The 19730-nt window shown below is 45.1% G+C and overlaps 1 long non-coding RNA gene across 1 annotated transcript in view; it reads left to right on the top strand.

Annotated features, from left to right (window-relative positions):
- The window catches only part of LOC140698501 (uncharacterized), a 72386-nt gene that overhangs the window by 20275 nt on the left and 32381 nt on the right, over positions 1-19730 (top strand). The window lies entirely within an intron of this gene.

Raw genomic sequence — 19730 nt, 5'->3', positions numbered from 1 at the left:
CTGATTAATCAGATCTAATTGGTTAGTTAGAAAGACAGTATCTCAAATTTTATGTCAGATTTTCAAACAGGTTCATGACAGATCCCTGCCCTCCCAAATGAAGTTCAGATCCACTGTTCTGGAGTCTGAAAAGAGCCCATATCATGGAAAGTTCTGGCAAACCATCAGGGTCCCTGCCCACAGTCCCGGGCAAAGCACCAGTCTGTGTTGTGTTTTCCATCTGGACCTGCCTTTTGTGTTTTCCCCAGCGGGGTCCCTCACAGCTGTATGTGACACATGAAGGGTATTCTGGGGGACTTGAAGTCATCGATGAGTCATGTCTTTGGAATGAGTGGCTCACCACGGAAGAGATACATGGCGCAGAACAGCATGCATAACTGCTTCTCTCCTTTGAGGAAGAAATGCTTCAAAAATGTCTGGAGAGAAACAGACCTCAGTGACCCATGTGGCAAATATGAGCATCTTCCTCCATCACCACCGGAGTGTCAGGAGGAAGAAGAGGAAGAGAATGAGCCGAGTAGCTATCTCTTCCTAGAATGAGGATGCGCAACCCCAGCGCTGCCTAGATACCCAACACGAATGCCAAAGCAAAGGGCCAACAGTAACAAGACGATGCGTGCTGTCAGCCCTGAGCCAGGCACTGTGCCAGGTGCTCGGTGGGCGCTGTTGAATCCTCGCGGTCACCCCCAGAGCCCAGTACTGTCGTTGCCCCGCCTGTGTATGATCAAACAGAGCCTTGGGGAAGTTAAGTAAATTTCCCAAGGTCATTCTCTCACAAGTAGTGAATGTGGGATTCAACTTGGGATCTGAGTCCAGATTTATCCTTAAACTACATATTTTGTGTCAGGGGATCAAGGGCTCTGCTTTGGGACAAAGGGGCCATCTACGCTGGCAGCCTTATGTAATACTAAACAAGTATTCATTGTGCACTTACCCTATGCCTGGAGCTGTACACAGTGGCGGACATAGAGTGGGAAGCAAGTCACGCTAGTTCCCCAACCTCTGGAATGTGGTCTGAGGGAAATTAAGCACTTAGGTACTTTGGGAGAGTGCTAAGACAGGAGAGGTCAAGTGGTGGGACCTCTAAAGCCAGCCCAGGATATTGGACGTTCAGTCACTAAGGAGGCACACCCTAGAAGGTGCTGTTTATCTGTTCAACAGAAAAAAGGAAGCCCATGAAATCACACTCAGTGAAGTTTGTGGAAGGGTCTTCCGCTATCCTAGAAGCTCCGTAAGACCAAAGATGCTCTTGGATTCATTTATTTCTGCAAAATCTTCGGCAAAGCGTGGGACCCGGTGTATAAAAAAACTCACTCAATACTTGTGAATGAATGGATGAAAGTACAAATGGAGGCCATAGATGTTCAACAGATGAGCCTAGAAAGCTCTTACCACAATGAGCAATGAACACGTTGGGAAACGAAGGAGGGAAACAAGGAGTAGTCTTGGTACCAGGACGATGTGGCACTGAATCAAAGGTCTTCTGAGATATTGGTACCAACGCTCATCCAATCAAGAAGCCAGGTGAGAGGGAGAGGGTGCGTGAGAGGCCATTAGTTACTCCATACCCAGGAGGGGAAGGTATGGAAACACATCATGGTTTAGCGACTTCCTCAAAATCACGACACACGTAGGCAATTAGGTGAGAAGACCTGGTCTGACATTCTCACCTTACTAATAATTATGTAAAAAGCTCTCCGGGGACTGATGAGTTGTTGACCCTACTGATCATTTGCTGTTTAACTCGGCTTATCGGTTAGAATGTTGTTATCACATTCATAATGCCCAGCTAAACACAAGAGCTGTTGGAATTCTTATATGTGTAACTAGCATAGAAATATGCCAGACGTGTGTGTGTGTGTGTGTGTGTCTAGAGATAGAAAGAGAGACCTTATTTAATTCTCATACAGTCTATGATCTGTAGTTACAGCAACTACTGTTATTCTCCTCTTTTAACAATGGGGCAGTGGAAGCACAATGAGATTAAGGGTCTTGCCAAAGGTTACACAGCCAGAAAGAAGTGAGACAGAATTTGAATCACTTTCTGTGCAAAACCGAAGCCCACTGGATCTCTCTACTGGACACCATGGCCTTGACACGTACCAGAGTTTTTGCAACTCAGAGAAAAGGGAAAGCTTTCTGGCAGCTCAGCAAAGGCCGTTATGATCAAACCTAGACAATGCTCGGTAAAGACATCTATTTGGCTGGAGTGGATGGTGAATGCTGGGGAGGAAAGTGAAGCAGGGTAGGAAAGGTTGCTGGGGTCACGGGAGAGCTCAGAGTCCAGACAATGGGGTCTACACTCTCTCCTCCTGGCAACACGGAGCCCCTGACCACACTCTGAGCAGCAGCATAATTTGTTGAGGATTATTTGTTGACCTGGATGAGAGGCTGAAGGCGGGGAGGCCAGCCAGCAGGCTGTTGCAATAACTTTCCTGAGGAGTCCCAGACCTGGCTTGTTATCCCAACATGAAGAAATGCCTTTGTTTGCCCAGGTCATGGGTGTCACTTCCTCACCAAGACACCAAAGGTCTGAGCTGCGTCTCCAGCATCCACTAAGGCCTTCCACTCTCCATTGCTCATGAGCCTTTAGACCTAGAGGATCTTTGAGTCTTTCAGGTTGGCTCCACTCCTGCCCAACTGAAAAGTGTCACACATGCCACCTTTGTTCCTGGAAAAGACTGTGTCCTTCAGAGGGCCTACTCTGATCCATTTTACACCACCTTGCAGCCTCAGCATCAGCCCCACTTCCTCCTGGGAAATTCCCCGATCCTGCTGAATGCCTGGCTGGCCCCTTTCTGTGTATTCCCATAACACCATGACTTCTGCGTTCACCTCACTTATCATCACTACGTTAATTAATTCAGTAAGTATGCAGTTGCTTTAACAGCACTCACTCCCTCTCCAAACTGCAGCTTTCTGATGTCAAGGATGGGGCCTCTCTGTTTTACTGTCACTTCCTTATCTGTGCTAAGCACAATACCTGGCCCGTGATCAGCACAAATAAATATTTGTCGACCAAACGTGGGGGGAGATTCAGGATGTTCAGCCTCAAAGTGTGGGGTGGGATGAGGTGGGTTTTGATGAGGAGGAGTAAAAAGAAGAAGGATGTTGAGGGTTGGAACAGAGCCTTTTTTATTCCACAGCTAGCTGTGGCCAGCTGCCAATCTCAGCAGCAGGAGGTAGAGACTCAGTGATGAGCGATCGACTGACCCACTAAGCTAAACCAACTCCAAGCAGGGGAGGCAGCGACACCCATGTGCCACGTGACTCCACAGAGTGCGTGTGACCACGGCTGCCCATATTTTGTGCTTGTGTCCCTTGCCCACCTTGGCTGAGGTGGCCGTGCATGTCAGAAGTTCCATCTTTGTGCGGTAGGAATCATCTGTATATGTTAAAAATTCTGTGAAACAGCCAGATTCTCTCTGCCCCAATGTCCAAGTGAAAAAACACTTTGAAATCCGATGGAAAAGGACTCTAATTCTTGAGTTCTTGCATGGTAGGAACTATCTGTCCATTGCCTTTAGAACTGAATGATAGTTTGCCTGGCTATCAGTCTTAAATGTCGCATTTTCTTTCCCTGTGGGCGTTTTACACACTGTCCCACCGTCTTCTACTATGGAATTATCACTGACGTGAGGTCAGAAATCAGTCTGATTTTTTCCCCTCATACATAATTTAACTGGATTGCCATAAAATTGCCCTTCCTTTTTAAAAAAAAATTTTTTTTAATTTTGAAGGGGTAAACGAAGTTTATTCCAGGAAGATCAACTCATTGAGAGACAAAGCCATTTTAAAATTTACGTATATTACTGTTCATTGTTTCTAAGAACAGTTTAGAGCTTTAGTTCTTTAAACTTACATAGTTATCAAAAGGATAAAGCCAACCACAAAATAAGAATCAACAGAATGCAGTAATCCAGTCATAAAGGACAGTCAAATGTGCTAGCACATATTCAAGAAATCAGTCATCTAAGTAATAATAAGTAGTCACTTGTATCCTTTTTTTTTTCAAGATTTCACATATAAGTGATATCATATGGCATTTTTCTTTCTCTTTCTGGCTTACCTCACTTAGAATGACAGTCTCCAGGTCCATCCACGTTGCTGCAAGTGGCATTAGTTTATCCTTTTTTATGGCTGAGTAGTATTACATCACACACACACACACACACACACACACACACACAGAGCACATCTTGCAACTTGAGAACTGTGCAGGGATATATATCTCAGTGTATGTTAATTTCTGTCAGTTTTCCCTCTGGGATGTCATGCTCTCTTAAATTATATCTTTTCTGTTTTGGTTACATTATTGGGTCTTTGTTTTGGGCATAACAGTTGTGTCCTGTTTAATCTCTTTTGTTTTCCAGTGCTATCTGTGTTTATCTCTCATCCCTTCTAACTCTTCAAAGCTGTAAAGTCACATGCTATTTTATTCTAGGAAAACATTCTTGATTTATATCATCAAATATGTCTTTTCTTTCTCTTTAGAAATGTTTTTCTCACTGCTGGAGTTGAGTGTATGCATTTGGTTTAGTCATGTATGCGGATACCTCACATATATCAGCTACATCAGATCTCCTTTTTTTCTGCGTCCCACTGATATTATTTTCTCTTGATTCCTTTTTAACATTTGCCCTTTGTTAAACTTAATTTTCATCATTTGTCTCAGATCTGCCTTGTGGTCCCTAATTATTTGTCAGCAGTTCTCCCTTTAGTGGCTTTCAAAGTGACTTCCAAAGGTCTTAGTTTCTGTGATGGTTTTATATTTCTTTTTTGCAGCTTTCCCGAGTTTGGCCAGGTCATTTCTCATCTACTTCTGTTATTTTATCATTCATTCCTTGGGCTTTGGTCTCCCTTCATAGAGGTCATGCTTGGTTAATCTCTTGGGACAGTCAGCCAAGACTATGCTGTTACCACTGCCAGGTTCCCCGAGATAACCTCCCCACTGCGCCACACTGTTTAAGAACATCCTAGCCCGAGATACAGTGTCCTGATTCGCCACTCGGGGAGTGGAGAGTTTGTAGGATCTGCAAGGAAGGAAGAAGCACATCAGCAGAGCTGGGCCTGTATCAGTCTCTTTGCAACATCACTTTTGCTAGAACCTTACTCAAAAAAATCCACCAGCAGCATCAACAAAACCTAAGAGTGGCTGGAAATGCAGACTCTCAGGCCCCACCCCAGCTCTACTGAATCCAAATCTGTGTTTTAACACGATCCCCAAGTGACTCATGTGCACGTTAAATTGGTGAAGCATCGTAAAGACGACCTGAGCAAGGCCGACCAACTGGGAGATCACACTCCCCATCTTAAAATGCGGGGCTTTACCTATGCTCCGTGAAGAACGTCTTAAGAAGACAGCTCCCTACTTGAGAGAAAAAGCCCATGACTGTCTTTGAAGCTCCAGAGTTAGTTAATATTTTTCAAAATGTGAGTTGCGTCAGTTAAGATTTAGTGCCTGTACGAGGGGGAGAATGGCCGTCTGAGCGAAGTTGCAGACCAATAATTCAGATTAAGAAGGCCCACCTCTAACGTTCACAACACCCGGAAGTAGCGGCAGGGCCCAAGCTGTCATTATTACAGACTTCAGCTCTCAGACATTCCGCTCTGATTCCCGTAGCCAGCAAAAGAGAAAGATGAGAAAAACCACTCTGCTCCCTCTGAGAGACTGTGCATCTTTGAGACATGACCAATAGTTCGCATTATCCCTGTGGGGATCTTGCACTGCGGACTGCATCACAGTTTGAACGAGTGTGTTCTGGGTCTCCATTAATGAAGATGGAGACCTTGGGCTGAGAGCAGACTATGAAGCCCACAAACACAACAGATTGTTTCCTGAAGACCCAAATACATCTAACGTCGTAAATGTGATTTTGAGGCACTCAGCCCTCTTGGAGTGTGATTTGTTTTCGGAGAGGACAGTTCAGCAGAACACGGTCTTCCAGGGCGCCGTGAGAAATGGGAGTTACAGAGAAGGGAGAGTTTCCTCACGGCACAGGGCAGAAATCAATGAGGGGACTGTCTACGAGTGTCTTAGCTTTGGAAACATCTTTATCACATAACGGATGGCCACGTATCACAGAAGGATATTCTCTCTGGAGGCTGAAGGATGCAGTTGAAGACCTTCAGAGGCATTTACCAATTTTTCTGAGTTGTGGCTGTGTGACAGAGCCAAAATACTCCAGAAATAAAACAAAAAGTATGTATCTGTGGTTTGATGTTTGTGGCACAAAATGTTGAATACTGATCCCACCGACTGCAGTACCCCCTTTTACTGGAAACGGAGAACCCTTCCATAAAAGAAGAGTGCTCGGGGACATCTGACAGTTCACTGCTTCCAAATCTTCAATCCAGTTTCTCTTTCTTGGTTTATGCTATACCTGGAACCCAACTATATTGTTTCCCCATCTTTGTGTCACCTTACCTTTAAAAATGATGCATACACTACTTGATAGTTAATCCTTTTAACGGCCTTGAAGGTGGACAACATAATTAGCCCTAACTTACAGATAAAAGAAATGAGGCTCAGAGAAGATCCTTTTCTCAGCTTCGAAGAGTCAGAATTTGAACCCAGGCCATCTAACTCCAGATTCAGTACTCATAGCCACTAACCGCTTGAAGCCTCTTCGCTAACAGCATTAAGAATTGGGCACTGTACTAAGTTTTCACATAGACAGAAATAGAATACACAGAATACACAGGCTCTGAGGAGGTACTGAGTGGAGCTGGGGTCAACTTGGAGGTGGCCAGATAGACAATGGGTGGAGGGCAGCATTGTTCAATACCCTGTCTTGGTAATAGTGGAATAGCACTCAACACTAGCCATATACATAGACACACACACATACACACACACACACGTGTGTGTGTGTGTGTGTATGTGTGTGTGTCTATGTATGTGTATGTGTGTGTATGTGTGTGTGTATATATATGTATATAAAATAAGGAATGCTCTTGTCTGCAAGTAATGGAACACCTGACTCCAGAGGCTTAAACAAATAGGATTTAGTCCCCTCCTCTTGAGGGGGACTAAAATGAAATCTAGTGGTAGGAAATTTCAGGCATTCGTCTGACACAGTGGTTCTCTCCTGGGGATGATTTTTCCCCCCACGGGGCATTTGCAATATCTGGATACATTTTGGGTTGTGGCAACTGGGAGACACACTTTTGATTGTCACTAAATGCTACTGGTATCTAGTGGATTAAAGTCAGGGCTGCTGCTTAATGCTCCACAGTGAACAGGACAGCCTCCAGTGACAAAGAATGATCTGGCCCCACATGTCCATAGTGCTGAGGACACAAAAGCTGGATCTAGTAGTAAATGATATCAAGGCCCATTTCTCTACATTTCACTTGGCCCTTTCCTCATGGCCTCAAAGTGGCTGCTGAATCACATCCTCATTTGAGACAGGAAGATGGGGCATAGGAAAAAAAAAATAGTAGTTGCCATAGCTATTTCTTTTCCATTTATCAGGAAAATAAATGCCTTCTGAGAACCCTGAGAAGACTACCATTTCCATGTGACTGGCCAGAACTGTGACTCCAGAAAGACTCTCGGATAGACAGTGTCTTATGTGGGACTGGGTGCATTGCTGCCCCAAACATCTCAGGGTCTGGTAACAAAGAAGGAGCGTATTGGGCAAACCACAATTAGTAAGTGCCATAGCAGACCGATATTTTGAACTGATAGTCTCTACAAACACGAGTAGCTCTATTCGATCAGTCCTGTAGACGCCATAAAAGTGCAGCGGCTGCACCGTCTTTATCGGTGTTAAACTAAGCAGCCTCCTTGGTCTGCCAGCACCTCTATTTAAAGGGCTAGCCCCATCTCCCCAAAGCAAATGTTTTTAAAGCTTCTTTTTCCATTGATAAATCATCTGAACAGAGACAGACTGAATTATTTATCTGGGCTCTGAAAATCTTGATGGGCTCTTCTCAGTGCGGCTGTGGTCCAGTTATAGCAAATGTATTTGTGGAGTGATAAATAACTGTATTAATCCCAGACTCCTTTTATTGCTGTGTGATTCATTCATTCATCAGATAGGTAGAGGGCTCTGATTAGGAGTGCTTGGCTGAGTATCATGTTGCAGACACGGTAGACATTTCCAGAGTATAAGGTCCTCGAGGGAAAGGACCATTGACCGTCACAATATCCGCAGAGCCCAGCTCACTGAATTGCTTGTGAATGTCAGTATATTTATTAAATGAAGGAAGGCATGCAGTGTTATCTTCATGGGATTGTGTTCTGGTTGGCTGTGGTGGGGGTTATGGAAAGAAAGCAAACAGGCAATTATGATGTACCACACAGATGTGTCGGATCCTCAGGATGGTCCTTGATTCAGCTTTGGGGGATCAGGGAAGATTTCCAGAAGGAAAGATGATCTAAGCTGAAAGATGAAGAGGAGGAAACGGGGGATCTTATTGCACCCCTCTAATTCTGTTTAAGGAGGTAAACAGCTTAATAGAAGATGTTTCAATTTCCTCTAAGTTCTAACAATGTATGCGTCTACAACTGAAGTTCAGTGTCTCTGGCTTGAGCACACAAGATGTCTTTTCTTCTTGGGACCTCCCCGCCCCCCCACCAGACACAGAGAGGAAGAGAAGAGAAATATTGGATCCTCAGATGCCCTTGGAGTTTTCGCAGAGGCTGCCTCTGTGGGTAGATCACAGGCATTTCTGGCTGCCAGCAAATGTGTTTTCATTTCGTTCGCGTTCCCCTCCCCCATCTCCGCCTCTCAGCCTCCACGTCCTGGCTGACCAGTGTCCAGGAGGCTGCTTGCTCAACAGCCAGAGGTAGGAGGCAGCCCAGGCCTCTCGCCCAGAACCCCTCCTGGGGATGCTTCTGTGACGTCCCTGGCTGGGGCATCCTCTCTGAGGCTTCTGTGTAGGAAGGAGTCCTAATTCTCTCCAGACGAAGAAAGACCATGCCCCCGGTGAGGAACACTCCATGGCTGGGGATGGAGCCACCAAGGGAAGGACCCCTGACTCAAGTCCAGATCTGTCTCATTCACAGAGTTGTTGACTGTTAGGCCTAGAGCAAATTGCTTGCTCTCGCCCGGTCTGTCTACGCTTCCATCCACACACTTAGGAGATGGTGCCACACTTACTTTGAACCTGCCTGTTGCTTCCTTTTATTTGGGGAGCTCTTTTGTTCACGCATTCATTTAACAAACGCTTGTTGAGCACCTACTGTGCAGCTGGTGAGCGCTGTGGCCTACACAGCCAGCCGTCCTTGTCTTAATGCAAGTGACACATGGGGGTCCGGGGAAGACCTTCAATTGCGTACTCGGTTGTACTAAAATGCAGCGTGAGACAGAGAACGTGCTTGGGTGGCGATGTGTGATGGAGACACTTAGCCAGCACACGGAGCCAATCAGGGTAGTCCCCGAAAGAGGTAATGGGTAAACTGAGGACAGAAAAATAACGACACAGACTGTCTCATTTGTCTCATGTCTCCAGAGCCCAGTGGGATGCCTGGAACAAAAAGATATGTGTTAACTGGAATGAATCCATGTCTCTACTGCTGAGGTGCCTTCCAGGTCTTTCTGGTCCTCTCCACCCCATTGGCTCCCTGGCCGCACCTTCCCCATTCTCCTCTCCCCTCCCCCAGCAGCATCCCCTGGTCCCCTCACTGGCACTGCCCTACTGCACACAGTCCCCGCTCTGTGCTGTGATGTTCGTCCTAAGTACAAAGAGGATCGCCTTGTTTCCCTGCACAAATCCCCATGGCTCACCCGAGAGACCCCATCTCCCTTCCCTAGTGCGTCCTCTATTTCCATAACATAGATCGTCACATGGAGGGCTGAAATGGCCACATTCTTTGTCTCCAGTGCCCTTTCCACTTTTCCTCACCTGGTGGACACTGCGGCATGCCTGCTGAGCCCCTGCCTGGAACTCCTCCTTGGTGACGCATGTCCCAGCTCACCCGCAACTGTATCACGATCTTTGATGAGCCTTGATTCCACATAGACCACGGAGACATCTTCAAGAGCGGAGACGTCGTTTTATTCACCTCTGTTTCCCCAACCCGGTGTCCGAACTACAGTGGGCACTCAAAAAATGCTTCTAAAAGAGATAGGGCATTTGCACAGCCTTCCAGAAGCATCACACTAAGACGCAAAATTAATAGGCCTTTTGTTTCCTAAAAATGATAGTTACTCTTCCAAGCAAATCTTACAGTTGTTTATTAAATACTTTTTATGAGCAGCAGCAGAACGGCTGCATTTGGCTTTTGTTTATACTGTACATACTTCACTTCAAAATGAAGAATCAGCTTAGCAGCGTGTATGCCAGGGTCTCTTGCCTAGACAAGATCTTGCAGGGGCCTTTGAAGAACTCCAAGACAAATGGGCACATTTCAAGAGCAGCTTGCAGGCATTCTTTTCCAGAAAAGCCTCTGAAATAGACAGTTCATGCCAGACTCTGTTCTCCAGCAGTCTGCTGGAATTGAGAAGAGGACTGTTCGTCAGTGGAAATAAGCCCACCCCACCGTCAGTGGGCACGTTTGACTCCACAGCCCGAGAGCAAAGGTGACCAGCAAATCCGATGATTTATTGGGAGCATTTTCTTCGTTGGTCATCGAGAAGGGGAAAGTACATATAGTGCTCTTAGTATCCCTGTGATCGCTTTGCAAGGTCGATGTATCATTGCCTCGTGTACCTTCCATCGCCCAGCGCTTACTGCTGAGCTGAAAGTGCTAATGAACGTAAACTTTGCAATAGCTCTGGGGAAATGAAGCAGTATCATCTCAGAAGACACCACCCTCTGCATCAAGTTAATACTAGGCTTCCATGAACACTATGTTCCGGGGTTAGTGACTCTTTCAAGCCTATGGTGACTCAACAAAAATATCTTTGATAATCTATATAGTTAACCCTGCCTGACACATGTTTGCCCAAAGTTCCCAGCAAGGCAGCCCAGAAGTTGTTGCTTGCTTTCTGATTTCAAACCCACTCTGGACTCATCGCAGTGTTCTTTGTAAACAGGATTGCTGCTTATTTCAAACTGCAACTCAAAGCGTTTTCAAAATGCCTTTCAGTGAAATCGGAAAGAAAGAAAGCTTATTTGATGTTAAGGAGTGAAATTTCATCGTATCACCTTGTCTCCCCTTGCAGAGGCTCAAACACTCAAAGAGAATCTTGAACACTGGAGTGATCATTCCCTCAAACCCCAAGAATTCACCCAGCCCGACTCTGCTGGCATTACTGTTAATAATATATCTTTTAAAAGTTGCAGGCATGAATTATTTGCAACACAAGTTTGATGGTGATAGCATGCATCGTACATTAGTTCTTGAAGCTGAATTATGCAGGGTTTGTTCAGTGTGGGTCGATAGACGTTGTATTTCTCCAAATCATTTTCCCTTTGCTCTCTCACCGAGAAGATGGTCCTTCTGCGAGGTGAGTTCCTCCATGACAGCAGGTGAGCTCAGTTACCTGGCGGGATGCAAAGGAAACAGCAATGCCCCCACGTTTCAGGAGCATGCCCTCTGCGTTCCAAAACATTGCCTCGGAGCTCCAGACAACAGTTAGTAACTAATTGATGAGAATTCATCTTCCAGATGCATTGCTAGAACAGACGCTCCCATTGCTGCTGGGCAGGAAAAGGTCAAGTGGACAAGAGGATGTGAAATAGCATACCCTTTGCCCAAACCAAAGCAAATCAAAAGTGCACCAGCATAAATACTAACTACTATAGATAAAATAGATTTAAAAAAAATTTCTTCTGTATAGCACAGGGAGCTATATTCAATATCTTGTGGTACCCTCTAATGGAAAAGAATATGCAAACAAATATATGTATGTGCATATGGCTGAAGCATTGGGCTGTACACCAGAAATTTACACATTGTAACTGAATACACTTCAATTAAAAAAAAATAAAAGTACACCAGGATAATAAAATGGAGAGGATCCACCTTTTAAGGCACATGTGGATTCCCCCCAGGTGACCAGGGCTCTCCTGCCCATTGCCTTTCACCTCTTCTTTCCTTCCTTTCTCAGTTCATCTCTGCATCATCTTAAGCTTAATCTGCACTAACTCTTCTCCCAGGCTCTCATTAGATTTTTCCACTGCTAAATGTTCAGTGCCAAAAATATTGCCTGATAACGTAGTAAGCACTCAGAAGATAACTATTGCATGGCCTGAATGTGAATGTGGAGTGATCACACATGTGTCCCCACTTCTGCATGTGTTGGTTCTGACCGCCATTCCCCAGAAAGGGTTGGATTGGGTCATTCAGGCACCGTTGTCTTATCTGGGCAGACCTCTCACACCAGCATACCCCTGCAGGCCACCTTTGGATGTGGGACCCTTTCTTTGCATCATCTGTGGCCTGATGGGTGAGATGACAACTTCTGCAGGAGGACTGACCTTGGGTGATTATGAACAGGTATCCAAGCATCCAGGTGTTTTGGACACCTCACTGATGCTCCAGAAAATATGTCCTCATCCTCTGTTTTGTGCTCAGCATCGTGCTAGTTCTTACAGGTATCAGTGGATTAGAATGAGTGGTTGAAAGATCTCCCAGGCAAGAAGGAGGGATTAGAAAGGGACACAGGGAAACTTTGGGGGAGGAGGTGGATATTGTCTTGATTGTGGTCGAGGTTTCATAGGTGTACACAGATATCAAGACATCCAGTTGTGCATTTTAAATATATTCAGTGTACTGTACATCAGTGGTATCTTGATACAGCTTAAACATCAGATTAAAAGATGTCCTCCAAAATGATGAGGCCATCGTTTCCAAGGCTAGGATAGGTCATTTGTTGGAATCCCGAGCTGGGCCAGATGCTTTGACATGTCTCCCATTCCACAGCCTTTGTCTGAACGTTAGATGAGATAGATCTTGATCTGAAGTGATGATAACTGGGTCGGAAGAATGGGCCAGATCAAATAGATGCTGTTTAATGGGGGGAAATGTGAAACTTCTTTGTGACTCAAAGGCCAATGGGTCAAGTGTGGAATTAGGAAGAGACAGCTTCACAGGAAAATACATAAAAGAGATGGAAGGTGTTTAGCTGACAGCAAAATGCACTGTGATCAACAAAAGTGGGGCAAAAGGAAAATTTTAGGATGCGTTATCTAGAAGAAGGAAGGGGATTGTTTTGTTTTCCTTCTGAGTTTTTTACTTGGCTGGAATATTGTGTTTGTTTCTGGTGGGTCACAATTAATAGGGGACATTTGGGTAGGATTTTGAGAAGAGACAAACCAGGATGGTAAAATGATTTAAGATAATGTAGCATGAGGAAGAGTAGAAGGAGCTAAGAATATCTTCAATGATTTGCCACCTACAGGGAAATAAAATTTGGCAGGTGCCAGGCATTCTGCAAAACATACATCACATGCCTTAAATCTGTAAGTCTGTAGAGCAATCCAATGAGGGGATGTGGGCTCACCATAGTCACTGAATTTTTCAGCTCTCCATCTTCTGGGGACATGGGAGCTTGCACTTTAAAATCAGGTGTAACAGCCATGTAACATTCTTTGGCCAATGGACTATGAATGTAAATGATACATGTACTTTCTGGGTAGAAGCACATAACAAAACAGACCCATCAGCTGGGTCGCTGAGTGAAGACAACCTAGGTCAGACCCTGCCCTTAGCCAGAGCCACAGAAAACGGGAGCAAAAATGAAAGCTTAGTTATTTAAAGCTACTGAGATTTTTGGAGCTGTTTGTTACTGCAGCAAAAGTGCACCCTGACTGATACAGATAGTAATTCATGAGGAAATAATACGCCTAATATTCCTACATCCAGTCAGTGACGGAGTTGTGATCCGAATTCTGTTGAGGCTGGCTCCACGTCACACCCACTTCAACACCCTAATACACAGAGGGGTTAAATCTAATGTGTAATATTTGAGCAGAAGACGGGGCAAAACTGGAAGTTACAAGAGACCTCATTTTTGGCCCAACAGAAGAGACCACAACCGCAGTTATCTGACAATAAAAGGGGCTGCTTGAGAGGTGTTTATCTCTCCATCTCTGAACATGTTGAAGCAGAAGCTTATCAACTGCTTTTCTAGGATGTGGTGGTGAAAATTCAAGCACCGAGAAGATGTTTGAGCTAAAAGGCTTGTTAGTTTCCTTCCAGCCCTGATATCCTGGGAGACTGTACCTTTTAAGTGGTAGATGTGCCCAGAGGGCATTTCATAAACACGAGCTGAGTATAATAAAGCATTCTCAACCAGAGAGGCGGAAAGCCAGCTCCTTTTCAACTTCTAGATAACTGGTAAATTAGATCAATGCTGATAGCTCATACACGCTACAGAAGTTCAGAGAACCTAGCTGAGTCTTCAGATATTAATTGCAGGAAATGATTTGTCTGCTTTAAGTGGTAATGCTGCCTAGAGCCTCAGGTCCGTCTTCATTCTCTGAGATCCCCCTAAAGCAAAATACATTTTTATCTTTCTGTTTTGTCCATGACCTACTCCCTCCCATCCCCACCCAACCCCGCGTTAATAAACACCAATGTTTTGTTGTGACCAGCGATTCTCTCTGCATTTGAAATTCCACCTTCCTTGGGTGAGCTACTGAGACCCAAGTTTTCCCAGCCTGAGCATCTCCGCCACACAAATCATAGAGCAAGGAGATTTTTATGCAAAATAAAGCACTTTCCATGCTTTTCCCCTTGCAATGATTACGTGATTTTCCCCTGAAACTGAACAATATGTGTTTCATAAATAGATCCCTCTCTCTGTGAGCAAACCTTGGAAATGGATTATTTGTTTGGTTTGCATTTTGTCTTTCAGTGTTACAGGGACCAGAAGCCATTTCTCACAGGCGCACCGGGGAAAGGGGGGACTGGGAGGGCTGAGAGAGTCACAGAGACTGCCCCTTTCCCTGAGACTGCTCCCCTTCCAGTGCCACCTTGCCTGTTAGATCACGAGATACTCAGAAAGCCTTGAAAAGAGTTGATTTCTAATCACAGATGGGGTGGTTCTCAAATTATCAGTGAGGGGGAAAAATAAAGAACAATAGAAAAAAAAAAAGATGTGTTTTAACATCTGAAATTCATAGCCTTTCTAGGCAGGTGTTTATTTTTAGTAACCTCGTGTTACTTCTGGAAAAAGCAGGGGAAGTTCAATATTTGAGAGAAGTTACCATTCTCTGCTGAAGTTACCAAACCGTGGGAAGTCAAAGGCATTCTTTACAGGGTGATGCAGTCAGGTGGAAAAAAAAAAAAAAAGACACTGGCCATCCCTTTGAAAGAAAGGGCACGTTTAAGACCACGGTTGTGAGTCCTCGATACTGAAATCCTTCTAAAAGGTGTTTCTTCCCCTTTTCACGGAGATTGCCTGCAGTTCCAAATGTCTCCAGCCAGAGAGACGGGGGTGGAGTTGGGGTCTCCTGGCTCTGACTTACCATGTCCACTGGCCACGTGAGAGCCAGGGCTGCCTGCCCGGCTTGTCTAAAGAGACCAAGTCATTTGATTCCCAGGACAAAGGGGCCTCATCAGAGTGGACACAGCCCAGCAGGGAAAGCCTGACATCACACAAAATAGAGACAACCTCATTATTCTGGAATGTGGGGGCTGTAGGGAGAGCAGAGTTGAAATGTGCCTTTATACCTTACCTAAATCCCAACAAAGCCCATGAGTGTCCAAGTATCACCGAGAATACGGTAAATTACTCCAGCACCCTGCAGTACACAAAGCATTTGATGTGAATTATGGATTTTTCCATTTCAAATTAGCCTTCAGTCTCTCGGGGAGGTAATATAGCCTCGTGGCTTCAGAATAGGGGCTCTGGTGTCAGCCTGTCTGAGCTCAGATTTTATTTCTCCTACTTGTTACCTAGAACATGACTTTGCACAAGTCCTTCTCTGCACCTCGGTTAACTCATCTATAAAATGGGATAAGAATGGATTATTTTCAGCATGTGTACAATTCCTGGCACAAAAGAAGTGATATTATGCTCATTACCATCACACTATCACTGTCATTATATAAGGAAAGATTTCCTAAATATTTCGACAGGACGCCCTATTGCTACTGTAGTGACCTTTTCATGAGAATCCACGCAAAGTGCAAAGATCTGGATATTGTAATAAAAAGTGCTCATTGTTGCACACTTGAGTTCTCTGGGTTCAAATGATTCAGTGTGCATATGTGTTGAAACTGACTTGAGTCTAGGTTTTTACATTACCGCAATATGAATTATAATGCTTAGACTCAGGTAGGGTGTAAAATAAACAGAGCCACCTGTGTAAACTGTGAGTCTCGTCCCTGACACTCAGCCTGGTGGTGCTGCCCCCCCTTTCCATGAACTCAGACCCACGTCCTGTAGTTGGACAAGCCTTTGAGAGTGTGGGGAGGGATTCCAGGGGCAGCATGTGCCACCTGGTTGTTCCTGATGAGGGATCCCTTGGAATGAGAGCCTAACCTCGAGATCTGCGGTCTCCACCCTTGTAAACTCTTCATCTTGTATTGCAGCCATCTCTGACCATAGCATTTCAGTCTCTCTTCCCTCACCTCCTGGACCACAAGCTCATAGGAAAAGCTAAATGGTCTCTGCCTCTTTCTTACACTCAACCTACAAAACACAAGCAATGTGTCTGCACAGGAATCACTCGTGAGGTGCTTATTGAATGAACAAATAATACAACACTGCCTTTTTCCATGATTTAACAGAGCAAGAGGTATTATATTTGCTGATTTAATATAAGACCTTTCCAGGCAGCACCTATACACTGATGTAACCTGATGTCATGTCCCCAGGCTGAACACAGTTGCTTGCACACTCTGGTTGCTTAATAAATGTTTGTTTTGTGAATGAGTGAAGGAAGGAATAAATGAGTAAACCATGGAGTGGCTCAATGAATATTTGATGTTTCAGGCTAAATAAAACATTTGCCATCTGATGACTTGGGTAAATCGGGGTATGCACACCAGCTCATTAAGTACATGGCAAAGAGTCAGTCGTTGAACTTGTCTCTTTATGAAATAGGATTCGGGGCTGTAATAAACCCGGAATCACGCATGCATGAAATGAAGCGTCAGTTGCAGGCTTTCTGTAAAGATTCTGTTCATCCCTGTGCCATCCTGATTTGACGATCCCTTTCTTTAAAGTCTGTTTTCTTCATCCTCTATCCCCACACCTCACCCCTCCTCAGGGACAGACCTTGTCAATGCCAACACCCCTTCATTGAATTTTTTTTTCCAAAAACAAAAAGCATTAAGCAGCATGTGACTCACTTCCTAGACACAATCCAGGCTTTATTTTCTAAAGTGGAGAAAGCACAAGGGACTCACAGAAATTTCAGGACATTACCAAACGTTGGCCAGCATCAGAAAGGAACTCTCATACCATGCTGGCGCAAATATAAAATGGTGAAGTTGCTCTGAGAATCTATTTGCAGTTTCTACTCAAATGAAGCACGCACCAACCCTGTAACCAGTGAATTCTATCTCTAGGAATATTAGCCACAAAAAAACAGGTGCATGTGCCCCCAAAAGGCATACACAGGAATGCTTCAAGATGACTTACTCATCTTAGTCAAGTGATAAATAGATGTCGTTTCTCTGCATGTGGAATATGATAGAGCAGTGAACAAAGAACAAACTATTAATGCAGCGGGACTGCCCATTGCAACTTCGTCCGGAAGAATCTCACAGATACTCTGTTGAGTGAAAGAAACCAGACACCAAAAAGTACATGCTGTATAAATCTGTTTGTAGAAAGGTAAAAAAAACAAGCAAAACTAATCAGTGATGATGGAAGTATGAATAGAGGGTGAGGAGGAAGGAGAGTGAACTGAGAAGGAGCCCAGGAGAGCCTTCTGGAGAGCTGGAAATGCTTTATACTCTGATCTCAGTAGTGGGCACGTCGGTCACCCAGGTCATCAGGCCGGATGCTTAAGATCAGTGCACTTCTCGTACTCTGCTCTAGCCATCTTGTTCCTCATTTTGAAAGATGTAATTGCAACAAATGCCAGGATTCTCTCATGCTACCGAGATCGCTTGACGTCTTAATTCACTGGTAGAATCTCCTTCTTATTTCTTTCTGAATGTTAATAAATGGCTTTGAGTAGACTTCCTAAGTATTATTTTAGTAGCTGAACTGCTCTGATGTTTGTCACACAAACAGCGGCCATGGAGCAATGAGAGTTGGAACTCAGGGACCATGTGAACCAGAGCTCGCCCGGCTGCTCTAGCCGTGTGGCCTTGGGCACCGTATCTTTACCTTCTTGAGTCTCAGTCTGTTTGTCTAGGAAGTGGAGACAATATCCGCATTCATCGGGATTAAATGAGAGAGTCTATGGGAAAGTGGCTAGCTGGGCACAGAGTAGAGGTGACTAGTTGTATATTAGACATGGGCGTTCAGTAGCAGCAAGAGCAGTTGTGGAAGTGCTAATAGTGTCACTGGAGTCACCTCCGGGTCTGGCTTGGCTAAAGGAGAACATAGCCTGCAAGGCGTTTGCTCCCGGGTCTGGAACACCCCATGTGTACGGCGTGACATTCATCCATGTTCCTGGTGTCATCAGAGCCCAAAGTAAAGCCAGATGTCCCCTGCCCCCGTCTGAACCCCAGGCTGCGGTTCAGTGGGCAGATGGTGCACATAATTCTCCGTAATGATCCCCCTCCGTGGGCTGCCCCAGGACAGTGTGTGATTACTGTGTAAAAAAGGAAACCAGAGGTTAAACCTTGGTGGAATCCGTGTCTGGTTAGATCATTTACATTCGTAATTACTTTCCGTCACCACACTGGAGCGTGTCTGGTTGTTCATAATGGGAACAGTGATTTGCTGTCGGCGTCCACATGGAGAAGGCCGTGTGACTCACACGTCCGGGCCCAGCTCAGGGAATGCGGTGCGGCTGAGTCCCTGCTCGGGCTGATTCAGTTGGCGATGGTGTCCCTCTTCCTGGTAAAGCCACTGACACTCAGAGACGAGAAGGACCATGAACTCCATTGGGAGGTGAAAGATAGATCGGTTCCTCTCCCAGCAAGTCTTAGCCCTGTCAGCAGCAGCGGAAGCTGTCATTTCTCTGGAACCCACAATGTGCCGGAGCACTCTGTGGAGTGCAGTGCTGTGACCTCGCTCTCACTCTGTCTGGGCGTAATCATCTCCACGTTAAAGATGATGAAATGGAGGGTTATAGGAATGAAGTCAAGCTTGTAAGTGACACAGCCAGAAATCAAATGCTTTCATGCCTGACTCCCCAGCACTAGGCTTCCCCAAATGGAACCTGCAGGCTGTTGGAAAGTCTGACTTTCCACGGGCTACTCACAGGCTCTGCACACAGAAGCTCCTCAAGAATGATCACAGTGCTCCCCTCAAAGGACTAGTGTCTGGCTCAAGCCAGTTAGCCCAATCCTATCTGCCAGCTCCCAGCCCCCAACCCAAATATCACATCCATTTGGGAAGGATTGTAAGTTTATGGTGGCCCCTTGCTTTCTGCAAGGAAGTTGACCCCATGAGGAGCAATCCTCAGGAAAACTTAGAGTCAGAATAACTCAGCTTTTTGGGGTTAAATCTCACACTTACTTTTATTTCTGGAAGATTCCAAGATGAAGAGAAGAGATGTGAAACCATGTATTGGCTCCACCAAAATTCAGGCACACATCCCCACTCACTGGAGTGCCATATTGGTTGGAGATTGATGACAGAGGCCAATAAATAGAAGTTGCTACTATTGGCTATCGTGCTTAGCACATAGGACGTATTCAATGAACTATCATAATTATGTTTATTGTCATTCTATAAAAGATGGATATTAGTTTTCAT

The sequence above is a fragment of the Vicugna pacos genome, chromosome 9 (assembly GCF_048564905.1).
Source record: "Vicugna pacos chromosome 9, VicPac4, whole genome shotgun sequence".
Taxonomy (NCBI): Eukaryota; Metazoa; Chordata; class Mammalia; order Artiodactyla; family Camelidae; genus Vicugna; species Vicugna pacos.
The sequence above is the reverse complement of the archived record's forward strand: the minus strand, read 5'-3'. Positions and strand labels throughout refer to the sequence as shown.